Source organism: Mauremys reevesii, linkage group 3, assembly GCF_016161935.1.
Source record: "Mauremys reevesii isolate NIE-2019 linkage group 3, ASM1616193v1, whole genome shotgun sequence".
NCBI lineage: Eukaryota > Metazoa > Chordata > Testudines > Geoemydidae > Mauremys > Mauremys reevesii.
The window spans coordinates 185987542-185998641 of record NC_052625.1 but is presented as its reverse complement, the minus strand read 5'-3'; the positions used below and the strand labels follow the sequence as shown (position 1 = coordinate 185998641).

Here is an 11100-nt window from a genome sequence, read left to right as displayed (position 1 = left end):
CATTGCAGTGCATAAGAGCTAGGTATTACACATTTTAAGTGCTTAAAGCTGATGGCTTTTTGACTGCTCTGTGTTATGTATCAAAATTGCTCTGTCCTCAATCAAAAAAGGGAATGTAGCTACTTATTTCTTTTGTATTTTTAATGATTATTTTAAACAATTTTTTCAGACAAACCAATGGACAAGATATCAGCTCATTTTAAATGGATCATGATAAACAAGTTGCTGTTTTTAAATTTAGACAGCCTTGGGGTAGATGTGAGAATAAGCTGTGAATTAAGCATGCCTTGACAGATGGAAATTTATAAAGTGAGAAAAACCAGACTGACCTCTAGTATGGTGCTGACAAGTGAAGGATTACATCGTCTTGAATATTGGGAGCCACGTGTTATGAGTCCCTCATCAGAGGGGCATAGGTGCACAGGAAACCTGCAAAACTCTGTCATTTATTCACAGTAATGCATACTGCAGCCAAAATATTTAATGCTTTGAAGGATTAAGTGGCCATTCCCATTGGTACTTGACACAGGAACTTACTAACTCATAAGACAGCACCAGGTACTATAGACTTCAATGCTTCTCACAAATTGTGGTTGTCCAGTTTTGACTAGATTGTGACTCGGACAATGCATCTGCATAGGGGAGTCAGAAGTCATAATCCTCTGTCACCTTGCTTGAGCAATCAAGTCCTTGAGGCTGGTTGCACAGGACTAAGATTACTTGGCTGCTCATTCTCTCCTGGGAGCAGCTGGGGGAGGAATGTGTAGGCCAGGGCTCAATTTCCCTGTGCTTTCTGGTGAAAGTAGCTGGGCCAGTGCAGTGAAGTGGTGGGGTAGTACATACTGCTGGGCTTTCCTAGAAGTACATTCCTACCCTTCAGAAGCAAGGAGGAAGCAGGGGAAGAATAGTCTCTCTGAGTCGCAACACCTCCTGGGCAGTTCTTGAAGTGGCGTAGCTAATGCATAACCTCTTGATCAGGGTTGACTTGGCACCATCTATCCCTCTGGACTTTTGAAAACACGTATGTGAAATATCACACAAAAGTAACCCGCTGTTTGGTGTGTTATGCTTCCATCCAGTCGTGTGTCCAATCCACAGAAGATATGAGTCTGCTGCAACTTCCTGCTAAAAGAAGCTACTCATTAGCTCAAGCTACCACAGATTTTTTTTTAAGTTGTGGATGTTTAACTTGACCAAGATGGTGGTTATAAAAACTTGGTGAGTTACACAGGCATGAATGTTTGTGCAAAAACAACACTGGGTGAGTCTAATTCTGATTAAATTTCAAGTCAACTTCATTTCTCAGTCTGGAAAATAACTGATTAATAGCCCTGCTGCTTTTCAAAAACAACCCCTTAGTTTTCATACATAATTAGAGGCCAGTCCTGCTCCTAGTGAAGTCAGTGGCAACATTCCCTTGAACTTCAATGGTAGCAGGAAAAGGCGTTTTGAGATGTCACTATTAAATAATAATACATAATATTAAAGTTAAGGTTTTTTCCTCTCACCTCTCCTTCACTTACCCTGATCAGATAATCATACAATTATGCTGAATAGCCTTTCACACTTCCAGACTAGTCTTACATACTTACACGTTTCACATATCTTTTCATCTATGTGTGTTTGAGAGCCGCACTTCTAGGAGACTGACAAGTTAGATTAGTAGGGGTGTTTTACTGCCATGTCTACAATAAATTCCATTCTCATTTTAGAATTGTCCTTTTGAGCCAGGCATTTTTGCAATGATAGCTATGGGTGCGGTGTTAAAACATGTTTATGGTGCTGTGACGTGATGGGGCCCCTTTCTGTTTTGCAAGGAGAAATTGGAAACAGAGGGACCAGGCATAGTGCTTATTTCAGCATGCTTGCTTGATTTATCCAATACTAGCACATAACACTCTTCCTTCCATTACAGATACACCATAGAAAAGGCTCAACTTACTTTGGAAAAGAAAAACAATCACAGGCCAACAATCCATGCTAAATTCTGCTCTGACTCTCACCTCATGCACCTTACTGTAGTCAATATATTTAGAGGCATAGTTAGCTATGTCTCCTCCCCATCTGTGGCACATGTCCTACACCAGGTCTAAGTGGGATGATGGTGGTGCAGGAGCCATATATGCTGCCTTTGTGCCCACTGAGAGCTCCCACACTGGGAGGATTTGTTAAGTGGACAGATCTGACTGATTTTCAGCTTCTTTGTCCTGTTACAACAGCACCCAACAGATGGAACACCAAGGAGAATCTAGCCTTAGCAATCTAGGATTTGTGGTTTAACAAGCTGAATTAATCTCTCTAGCTGATTCCCTTAATCTAAACCATTATTTTCAACAGAAATATAATTTTAATTAACACATATTTTCCTAGCTAAACAGAAGTCGGTTCCGTGCAAACAATAAAGTTATGTTTACAAATTAGTCCTGCTTTGTTTCTAAGAATAAGAAGGCATTATGGTGTGGAAAATATACCCAGTCAGACTCAATTCAAGTTTCTAAACAGTACCAAATTCTGTTCTCAATCTAGAACGCTTCATGAGTTCTTGAGCACTTTCCCCTTTCAGTTCTCTGAATCTCAGTCTCTGCCTTACTTCCCTTCCCATGTTCTTATTAGCTGTAATTTCCATCTCATAGTGCTCACACTTTCTCTTCTGCAGGAAAAAAACATGCCCATCCTCAGCAATGCAACAAATAAGCAATATCCCTTCCAGGGTCAGTGCCTGATGGCCCAGGCACTACAGAGCCTGTTTCCGCCATGTTTTAGTGCTGCATGTCCCCCATTGTAAATAGCAAGTAGAGCTAGAAGGAAAAGGAGTGGAATGTTCATTAGTGGATCAGGTGGGAACAGAACCTTGCAATAGAACTGTTCACTTACTACAAGGCTGAGGAGCAGATCTCCCATCAGAAGGGCCAAATGGGAACGTTTTCTCCCACAGCTCCCCATAAATATACCAGGGGAGATAGGAGCTACCTTTATTTTAGTGCTAGTGGCTGTCATACTCATTTGGGATGAAGGTATCTGGCGGTAATCCTCTGCCAAGAGAATGGGCCAGCAAGTGAGGGGAATGTATTATTTAAATGCATACGTTTCCACATACAGTATTCTATGGTGGAAAAGAGATAGGATGGAGACAGAGAATGTACTTGATGGTACAGGGAAGAGTGTCCAAGATTTGTGGAAACTACTTTGGATGAGGACTGAACTGCTATGCTAAATTTAGACCATGGAGAGATTAACTGTGGGCCATGTACAGGAGCCCCATCAATGAGCATCCACCAAGTAGTGTAGACTCAACCCTAGATGTGAATGCACAAGCACAAGCCTCAGGAGAGGAAGGCTGCCCCCATCACAGGTGCATATGGGAACACGCAGGGGGAGGGCGGCTGCACAGATCTTACAGCCCTTGTCTACATAAAGGTCTGTTTAGGTTTCCAATAACCTTCAAACTGAAATGACCTCTGTGAAGCAGCTCTACAGACTCTCCATGGTTTATGGGGATGGAGAGGATTCCAACCGGTCCACTGATCCAGGTACTCAGGGCAGGATTTGAGCCTAACTGAGAACAGCAACACCAGTTTAGCTTGTGAGATCAGAAAATAATCAGTCTGAGGTGGTATGGCTGCATGTTTGTAGGCCTGACTGCTGTGAAAACAAGTTCTCATCAATCATATTTACCAACCTGAAAATATAGCTCAGTTCAGCCAATATTCCCCCCAACCCAAACTAACTACCTTTGGCTGTGATGTAATATGGACTTGTGCAGTACAGACTTACAATATACAGAGCCCAGTTAAGCAAAAATACGGGTCCTGATAGCAGAACTAAGATCTACCATTTAAAAGGAATGGGAGTTCCATACAGCATTTATGTACATAATATGATTCTATAACTACATCCTGTCTTGTATTCTGATTGCTAAGTATTCAGAATTCTCCTCAGGAAATTAATAACTTTATGAAGCAGCTGTTCCCTCCACAACCTTTAAAAAATATTGCTGTTGTAAACCATGGATTACTGTTTTTGATAGGGGTAATTCCCTTAAAATTGGCCATTGCCTGGACTAATGAATGCGTATGTCATTCAGTGAGAGCTGCCCTGAGAACCATGAATAATTTTGGAAGAAGCAAAAATAAATACTGAACTGATATATGCAGTTAGTTATATTTAGCTCAAACTTTCTAGGCTGGAGGTTTGAGACTAAGAGGCAATCTCTCTTCTCTGATGCCCTCCTCTCAAACAGTTAGTTGTGTAAGGAACGGTACATTAACAGCCACAGGGGAAAAAACCTCAACTTATCTTCTTTTAAGAATTAATATGACTAATATGCAACAAGTGGTTACTTATGGGGAGATTTTTCAAAACGATCACTGGCAGTTAGGTGCCTACCTGTCATTGAAAGTCAACGAGAGTTAAATGCCTGTCATTTGTGCCTTTGAAATTCCTGTGCCCTTCCCTCTCCAATATCTCGTTCCTTTTACAAGAAACTGGTTACATGCATTACTGGCCTTTCTGCTGCCTGGAACATCAGATCTTCTCAGGTGTACCATGTGCTCTAATAATACTGCTACTACAGGAGATTCTTCACTAGTGCAATTTTATGATTTGCCTAAGAGACAACCAAGAGTGGGCCCCCATTGTGCTAGGCACTGTATAAACACAATAGTAGGCTGTCCTTACCCTGAAAGGCTTACAATCTAAATAGACAAGGCCGACACAGCAAGAGGTGGCCATGGTAGGCTGCATGGTGATAGCTGGTGCTGCCTCGGGCATTCACTTTTAATTTACAGTATGATACATATAAGATGGTTGCTTTCAGCAGATTTCAGTATAAACATTCTCCTTCTATTTAAGTAAATCCTTTACTTTATGAATTTTCATTTTATAAAGTGACAACGCAAATAATACTAGCTGGTTGAAATATTTCAAATTGAAAATGCTTTCTTGTCATCCTCCGCCCTCCCCCCCCCCCAAAGAAGAAGAAGAAAAGCCCTTTTAAAATTTAAATTATATACAAAACATTTCAATTTAGGAAACTTTTTTATCAAACTTGTATCAAAACTTTTCAGATTTTCATTTATCATTTCTCTTTTAAATAGCAAATTTTCAAAAATGCCTCTTCTGCCTTATGATAAATTCCTGATTCTCCTTAACTCCCAGAACTTATTTTCAGGGCACTATGCTGGATGGAAAAATAACACTTTATGGTTCTCTTATGTCCCTGAAGTCCCTGTGTGTTCTGCTGAGGGCCATAACAAATGAGACAAAAAGCATGGCTGTTGGGTTTGGGTATTTTTTGTGGGAGTGTTGTTTGAGTCAATCATCTGATTTCATAGGGGTAATGATGGGGAGAGCACAGGATACCCCAGAATTAAAATCTATGAATATTAGAGGTTTTATATGAGTACTCTGATTTATTGTGAGCATAATTTTGGTTCCCCTCCTCTCTCCCAAAGTGTTCAGCCGTGGCCCAACTTTGCTCCCACAGAAGGCAATAGAAGTTTTCCCATTGACTTCAGTGAGAACAGACTTAGACCAATTCTGGGCACATTTTGAAAGCTTAATTTTTGAGAACTCCTCCAGGGGGCCAGCCACTGAAGTCAATGAGAATTCTTCAGGAGTAACGACTGCAGAGCAGGGCCTTAAGAGAACAGGCTTGCAAGTATGAAAGTGAGTATGGAATGAGTTAATGATGGAGTTTTAATATTTTTTTCAGTCAGTTCCTGGTTATTTTAGAAACCCACCAGATGTTTTGCTATCCAGCTGAAGTCAGATATGGCACATAAAATGCAGTTAAAAATGCAGAGATATGTAAGCAATCATGATTGAAGAACAGGTTATTTCCTGAAGATTAATGACTGCCTGGGAGTAGTTGGGGCCTAGGATTCAGCCGAGAGCCATTAGCTCAACTAGACATTAATCCCTCCCAAAATGCTCTGTGCCAGGGTCATTATTGCTATTATAAGCTTTAAAAGTATGGGCATAGTATAATTTTTGTTGATGATGAAGATTTGACAGGACACTTCCGGAGAATTAATGCCCCCAGTATGATGTCTTGAAGTCTCTCTCAGTGGTATTCTAATCATTTTACGTTTAAAATCTAGATTACACATTGCACCCAGTAGAATCAGCTGTCAGAACCATCAGCCCTAATCATGCAAATATTACATGTGTGACACTTCCCTTTAGCCCAATGGCCAGTTCGCCATTATCTGATAATTTGGGGCTAGATACCACTATTCATGTTGGCCAGATTCTGATCCTTTTACTTAAGTACTCATTGACTTCAATGGGACCATTCAAGGAGTAATGTAATATTCAAATTGAATAATGGGATCAGAATCTGGCCGTTAACAAACTACACGTTGGAATTCAATAAATGTTTAAAGTGGGAAGTTGGAGTTAGTGTTACAAGTTGTTTGTGGTTAAGGGGCTGTTCCTGCTCATACTGAAGTGAATGGCCAAGGTCCCATCGACCTTAATGGGAGCAATATTGGGCACCTGGTCCTTTTAATTTAATGTAGTCCAATAGCATTTTTTCTATTTATGTTCTTTAAATATATAATCAGTGGCACAGCTTTAGCTATCCAGTTTTCACTTATCACTGTCAGTTTCTTTATCATAGATTCATAGTTTAAGGTCAGAAGAGACCATTAGATCATTTAGTCTGATCTCCTGTATATCACAGGCCATTAGATTTCACTTGGTTACCCTGCATTGAGCTCAATAACTTGTGTTTGGTTAATGCCTTTCCGGAAAGTATGCCTCCAGTCTTGATCCTAAGACATTAAGAGATGGGGAATCTACCACTTATCATAGAATCATAGAATCTCAGGGTTGGAAGGGACCTCAGGAGGTCATCTAGTCCAACCCCCTGCTCAAAGCAGGACCAAACCCAACTAAATCATCCCAGCCAGGGCTTTGTCAAGCCTGACCTTAAAAACCTCTAAGGAAGGAGATTCCACCACCTCCCTAGGTAACCCATTCCAGTTCTTCACCACCCTACTAGTGAAAAAGTTTTTCCTAATATCCAACCTAAACCTCCCCCTCTGCAACTTGAGACCATTACTCCTTGTTCTGTCATCTTCTACCACTGAGAACAGTCTAGATCCATCCTCTTTGGAACCCCCTTTCAGGTAGTTGAAAGCAGCTATCAAATCCCCCCTCATTCTTCTCTTCTGCAGGCTAAACAATCCCAGTTCCCTCAGCCTCTCCTCATAAGTCATGTGTTCCAGCCCCCTAATCATTTTTGTTGCCCTCCACTGGACTCTCTCCAATTTATCCACATCCTTCTTGTAGTGTGGGGCCCAAAACTGGACACAGTACTCCAAATGAGGCCTCACCAGTGCTGAATAGAGGGGAATGATCACATCCCTCGATCTGCTGGAAATGCCCCTACTTATACAACCCAAAATGCCATTAGCCTTCTTGGCAACAAGGGCACACTGTTGACTCATATTCAGCTTTTCATCCACCGTAACCCCTAGGTCCTTTTCTGCAGAACTGCTGCCCAGCCATTCGGTCCCTAGTCTGTAGCAGTGCATGGGATTCTTCCGTCCTAAGTGCAGGACTCTGCACTTGTCCTTGTTGAACCTTATCATATTTCTTTTGGCCCAATTCTCTAATTTGTCTAGGTCCCTCTGTATCCTATCCCTACCCTCCTACTTCTCTTGGTAGTGGTGGATTCCAAATTATTCCAAAGGCTAATAACCTTCATTACTAACAATGTGTGCCTTATTTCCAATTTTAATCTGTCTGGCTTCAGCTTCCAGCCATTGGCTCCTTTTGTTCCATTCTCTGCTAGATGAAAGCATGTGTTTTCTTGTGTTTTCTCCCCATTAAGGTACTTACACCGTGTAAGCAAGTCACCTCTCAGTCTTCATTTTGATAGGCAAACCAGATTGAACTCTTCTCTCACTCTAAGGACAGGCCTACATTACCACTAAAGTCAATCTAACTTACATTGCTCTGAGGTGTGAAAAGGACACCCCCTGAGCAACGCAACCTAAGTGCAGTCCATATCAGCGCTATTTCAGCAGGAGACACTCTCCCGCTGACATAGCTTCTGCCTTTTGTGGAGGGAGAGTAATTATGCCAATGGGAGAGCGCTCTCCCGTCATCATAGAGCATCTTCACCAGAGACGCTGCATCGGTACAGCTGCATTGATGTAGTGCTTCTAGTGTAGACCTGCCCTAAGGCACTTTCTCCAGCCCTCAATTTATTTTGTGTTGTTTTTTTCCTGCACCCTCCAATTTCCCAGCATCCTTTGTGAAAGTGTGGTTAGAACTTGGTGCCCAGAACTGGACACTGTATTCCAGTATCTGGCTTACCAATGCCATATGCAAAGGTAAAATCACCTCTCTACTCCTTTTTTTGCTCTTCCCCCATTTATACAGCCAATGATCATATCAGCCCTTTTGGTCACAGCATTGTATTGAGAACTTGTGATGGGGGACACTCACTTCTCGTGAGTGCCTCCTGTCAGTTGGGTGCGACCTGCACTCTTTCTCTCTCTGCTCCTGGTACCCCCCACATGGCTGTTAACCTCATCAGGTTGGGCTCTGATTGGCTGCTTTCCAGCAGCATTTTTAGGCAGGCCTGTAGGCGCCACCTTCACTCCTCCTTTTCTGGGATGGGGTGTGGTAGGACCATGAGGCCTCCAGCAGCGGGCCTCAAAGGCCCCGGTACACCAATCACAGAGCTCATGCTTAGTTTCTTGTCCATTATGAGCTTTACAAATGACTGCTTTCCAGGAAACAGTCCTCCATTACATAAATATCATGTTCTTAGATGTATAACTTTGCATTTGGCTATATTAAAATGTATATGTTATTAGGCCCAGTTTACCAAGTGATCCAAATCATTCTGTATGACTACCCTGTCCCCATTATTTACCACGTCACCAACCTTTGTGTCATCTGTAAATTTTACCAGCAGTGAATTTCTATTTACTTTGGCCTAGACCCACATAGGTACTTAGGTGCCTATGCCCCAGACATAGCAACCTATTTCTAGGGTTTTGGTGCCTAACTCCCAATTTTAGGCCTCACTGCAATCTACAAAACTCTCAGTGACCACTGTAAGTGGCTAAACTTGCTCAGCAACTACATTTTTGGGGTAATAAGTCCCTAGGAGACTATGTTTCTGTCTCTGGGCTGGTGCACTGCTGCCTCACTCTAGGCATCTGGACACCTGTCTCCTGCCTAACCCCAGAGCAATCCATGACCTGGGAGAATAACCACCTATTTCATTTTTGAGACCTGATCCAGTAGGCCGCATCTAAGCAAGCCTACTGAATCAGGTCCCATTCAGAATCGGGCGAGAGCGGGAAAAGATGGTGGTAGTGCCAATGTCCACCTTATAACTTTAGCCCAATGGTTAGAGCACTCGCATGAGATGTGGGAGACCCAGGTTCAATTTCTCCATCTGCCTGAGAGAGAGGATTTGAACAGGGGTCTCCTACATCTCAGAGAGTGCTCTAATGACACAGTATTTGATAATATTCTGATGTGGTGCTTGCACAGTCTCTCTTGCTGATGCTGTTCCACTGTGTATAAATAATTAAAGAGCATTTGGAATAGAGGGACTGGACTGTGGGTCTCCCACCTCCCCAGGGTGCCCTATCCACCAAGCTACAGATAATTGTCTCTTGCTCTCTCTGGCTTAATCATTCCTTAAGGATTTATCCAAAGCAGAACATCTTCAACAGGAGAGATTGAAAAAGATGCACATCAGACTATCCCATAGCTGAGTGGTGGAAGAGCCCTGTTCAGATCCTTTCTCCCCATCACACAGAAGGGGAATTGAACTTGACTCTCCCACATCCCAGATGAGTGCTCTAGCCATTGGGCTAAACATCAAATGGTGGGCACCACTCCCACCTTCTTCAGTTGTTTTCTGTAGGGGGAGGCAGGCACCTAACATTCTCAGAAAAAAATGGCATGGGTGCCCAAGTCCCCCTCCTGGAGTCACGTGGTTCCTGGTTATGCATCACAAGCAGAAATAGGTGCTTCCCTGTAGCCTGGACTTAGACACCTGGCTCCATGAGGGGGGCAAGGCTTTGCATACACCCGTCTCATTGGCATCTCCCATTGGCTAACCTGTGTGGCTCCCTGTCTAGTGTTCTGGCTCTTCCTTGGGAGTCTAGGTGCCTAACTCAGGCCTTGTAAATCAGGCCTTGTTGTTCCTGTGGTTGTCAAGGCACGGAAAGTTAGGTGTTGCAATACTCAATGTCACAATACCTAAGTCCCTTTGGGGATCCAGTCCTTCCAGATCATTGATTAAAATGATGAATAGCATCAGGCCTGACACCAAGCCCCACATAACCCCACTAGGAAGACCCTATTCTGTGATTATTCCACTTTTAAAACATCTCACTTCTATCTGAAAATTCTCTACTCACCATAGTTATAAGAGGCACCTGAGAATACTATTGCTGAGAGAAGTTAGCAATTAACTCTTTCTTTTTAAAAATGTGTTTACTTTGTGCACTTGACACTATTTTGGGCCTGATCCAAAGCCCATTAAAGTCAAAGGCAATCTTTGCATTGACTTCCATTGCCTTTGGAACACACAGTCTGTGGGAAAATGGAGAGGTCATTTTAATCTTCCCCTATATCAGGGATCGGCAACCTTTGGCATGCAGCCCGCCAGGGTAAGCCCCCTGGTGGGCTGGGCCAGTTTGTTTACCTGCCGTGTCCGCAGGTTCGGCCGATTGCAGCTCCCACTGGCCACGGTTCGCTGCTCCAGGCCAATGGGGGTGGCAAGGAAGCAGGGACCAGCACATCCCTCAGCCCGTGCCTCAACTCGCGGCAGGCTGTGGGCTGTGTACCAAAGGTTGCAGATCCCTGCCCTATATAGTCAGCCAGTTTCTCCATGACTGAAAAGATTTGAGAACGTCAACAGGGGATCAAAAAACCCACAACCTGATTTTTAAAGAAAATTTGAATAATACTACAGGATCTTATCTCTTTATTTTATCCTTAAGAAAAAAACCTACCCTCTTTCTCCCACTAGTCAAAGAAAGGATGATGAGAGAGACTTAAATGAAATCGAGGAACTGAGGAAGACTTTGCCAGAACTTTTTGCTCTGCTCTACATCT

General features: G+C 42.8%; 1 long non-coding RNA gene across 2 annotated transcripts in view; it reads right to left on the bottom strand.

The window, feature by feature from the left end:
* Positions 1-229: 229 nt before the first annotated feature.
* The window catches only part of LOC120400687, a 57148-nt gene continuing 46277 nt past the window's right edge, over positions 230-11100 (bottom strand). Inside the window, exon 4 of one of the 2 annotated variants that reach the window (XR_005595975.1) lies at positions 230-1125. This is a non-coding gene — a long non-coding RNA (uncharacterized LOC120400687). The remainder of the gene's footprint in view (positions 1126-11100) is intronic. The other variant, XR_005595974.1, reaches the window with a different exon arrangement.